Consider the following 3,408-nt stretch of genomic DNA (forward strand, 5'->3'; position numbering starts at 1 on the left):
GCCCCGCCCCGTCCCGCAGACGCCCCGCCCCCGGGAGGAGCCCACGCGCGAGCTGCCCGCGCTCCCGGCTCCCGCGTGCAGGGGCCCGCCTCCAGGTGACGCAGCTCTCGGCTTCCCGCGCAAACGAGTTAAGCTTCTTGTTTGGCTGGGCTTTCCACTACGGTTACTGATTTTTTTCTTTTTCTTTAATCTTTTTCCTCAGTACGTGTTTGCAGGACGTAGTGATTACATTCATCCTGGGGAGCCGCGGGCCGTTTTCAGACTCCTGGTGAGCTGCGGGATGGCGCGTGCACAGTCTCGCACCGCCGGGGCTCCCGGGGTGTGGGGCGCTGCCGCGGGCGCTCGAGGGAGGGCGGCCCCGCCCGCGCGCAGCCCGCTCCCCGCGGTCTGAGGGGCTCGCGCGCACCCCGCCGCCCTGCGGACGCGTTTCCGGGCACGGATGGAGAACGTGCGTGGCGCGAACTGCGAATGCTGAAACAAACATTCCCGGAATTTGGAAGCCAACAGGTCCTTAAGACTTGCTTTACAGTACGCGGCGCAGTCCAGCAGCGCGGTGTAGTTTCATAGTCTTGCGGCTGGTGAGGAAGACGGTGCGCTCCGCCCACCCCTCTGTATTGTCTTAAGGCCTCAGGGCAACTGGTGCAGAACTCATGGAAATGGGTAACTTTATACAAGTCAACGGGATAAAAAGAAATGTCCGAGGCGGTTTGACAGGGGAGACAGGAGCTTTGCAATACCTCTCTGTCTGTGAGGTTCCGGAGGAGGTAGGTGTTTCTTCGGAGCAGGTTCCGCTCCGTCAGCCCCAGGTCCCGAGCCTTGCTGCGCGCCACCCACAGCCGCCGCCCGGACACTGCGGCTCCGCCAGCTGGGAGGGCCCGCGGCGCTCTGTGCAACTCGTTTTCAACCAGCTTTAGCTCCTCCAGTTCAAGGAGCCCAGGTTTCGTCAACTGAGATAGGAAATAAGTCTCAGCAAACAAGAAAAGGGTAGGATAATACACTAGAATAAGACAAGCTCCCAATTCCAACTTTATTATTTTAGGGTGAATCCAATTTAAAGATTAAAGAAATTTTGCAAGCACAGAGAGCTAAGCAAACTCTTCCAAATAGAAGGCCTAGAGAATATTTTATCTCCCCAAATGAATGTAAAATGACTGCCAGACGTATCTCTCACTTGTTCTGTGACCAAAGCAAGCCCTGTACCCCAATGCCCATCTAGAGGTACAGTGTTGCGGAAGTTTTCTGGGGATCAAAGCGGGTGGGAGCCAGTAAGATTTATTAATGAATTATGGTTTTAACTGATAATACTTCTCTAAAAAATTGGGCCTAAGGAAAATGCTGATGCAGTCCACATATTTCTCCAGTAACCATTCACCTCAGTAAGCATGAAGGGTAAGAACCACAATATGTAAAGTTCTTAATGCTGAAATTTTTCTGCAGTGTCATAGTAATAATGCTAATGTTAATCCAAGTAGAATCCCTTTTATTAATGCACAGCTTGCAAAGGTGTAAGATACTGTAAGTTTTATAAAAGACCCCAAAAGTGAACAATGGGGAATACAAACCCATGATGTAGACAGATTTGCATCACTATACCCAGGAAAATTACGTCTCGTTGATGTAATTTCTGTCATATCAGTCGTGTTCGATAATGTAGTGTATATAGTTTCTATAACTATAAACAAACCATTTTTTGTTTTTCATGTAAGCCATATAAAATGAAATTTATTGGAATTCTTATTTGTGAGGCATAAAACTATAACGGTACTATGAACTCTGTGTATAATGTTGCCTGTTTATACACTCCTATTAATAACAAGGTCATCAAATAATATGCTATTAAAGCTATTTTTAAATATTGTAGAGTGGTACCAGGCAGTTAATAGAAAAAATATAATTTACATAGACTTTGTTAACATTGTAGTATTAGTCAATCTTTTAGCACTGGTAATTTGCATTTTTTTAATTCTATGTATTTTTTTCATTTATGGCATTAGATGTCCTTTTTATGTCTAAATTTAATTTTAGAAGTTTTTTCTTTGGAGAACCCCTGTAAAAACTTTAGATCCCACAAAGTGTAGATCTGTTTTTAACTGCCAGTATGTGTTGTGTAGATGCATATTATTAGGGATACAGAGATACAGTGACTGATAAGACCAAATGCTTTCCCTCAAGGAACTGACAGGGGAAACAGATGAGCACATAGGCAAGACAGGAGAACTAGGCAAGACAGGGCCAATATAGGATGGATCTTCAGCTTGATCTAAAGGCTTCATGAAGGCTCACTAGAGCAAGTAATGTCAGTATGTTCTCCTTTTCCTCAACTCCTGTGACCACATAACTTCCACAAACATACTACAATAACTTATGTGATGTATGAGAAAACCTAAACCTCATCAAACTGTAACCAGTAAGGCAATGTGTATAGTTTTGCCATTCTTACAGTGAGTACTTCATGCCTCAAAAGTATAATAGACAGAAGGGGTTGATACTTGAAGCATTTAAAATAGAATGAAAGAGTAGTTTCAAATTGACAAGCTTTTTCTTCTGAAAACTCCAGCAGAGGGATGCACCACCGAATATATCTTAGAGTACAGTATTTACTGTGTGGCAGGTGGCCCAAGAATATTAAGACAGCTGTCAACATCAAGGAAAGCACCAGCCCATGAAAAAGCAAGCAGATGGATTGGGGCACTTCCTGGCTGCCTCTTGGAATAATAGCTATGTGTGGCCAAATGAGGCAATGTCATGCTGCCCAGGGCAGAAAAAGCGAGTACTGGATATAAGCACTCAATTAGGAGACGGGGTGAGGGAATGTCCTCCCCTCTCCTTTGTCTGTATACTCAAGTTTTCATTAAAAACCACCGCAACGAATAAGAGGGAGAGAGGATGTTAGCATTTCTCATGGTTACATTTTGATTAGCTTGGTTTGTACAAGGGGAAAAGGCTCCTGGTCTTGCCACTTCCATGAGAGCAGATGGTGAAATTTTAAAATAATTGGTTAGTCAGATTTCTTTGGAATACAATACATTTTATTGTATTGTTTTTCTGGTTTTATTTGCAGAACGTGGAGATTGAAATCTTTCAAACACACATTTTTAATGCTTAAATTAAGTAAGATGTGTTAGTTTGACCTACATTACATTTACTCTTTTGTGCCTTTGACATACCTACAAAGAGAAATTAACTCTTTAAAAAATATTGTATTATCATTAAAAATTAAATATATATTTTCACATGGTGCACATTCACCAATATTGAAATGTTATACTCTTAAAAATATATAAATAGAAGCATATATTTTGGCAAATACAGATTATAAAAAATTTTGCAAAATAGTTGTTTTCATCAATTCATGATGTATCCTTTACCTGACTCAAATGATATCAAAATTATAAAGTCATATTTAAT

This window comes from Chinchilla lanigera, unplaced genomic scaffold (genome assembly GCF_000276665.1).
Source record: "Chinchilla lanigera isolate Chin_1 unplaced genomic scaffold, ChiLan1.0 scaffold00006, whole genome shotgun sequence".
Lineage (NCBI taxonomy): Eukaryota > Metazoa > Chordata > Mammalia > Rodentia > Chinchillidae > Chinchilla > Chinchilla lanigera.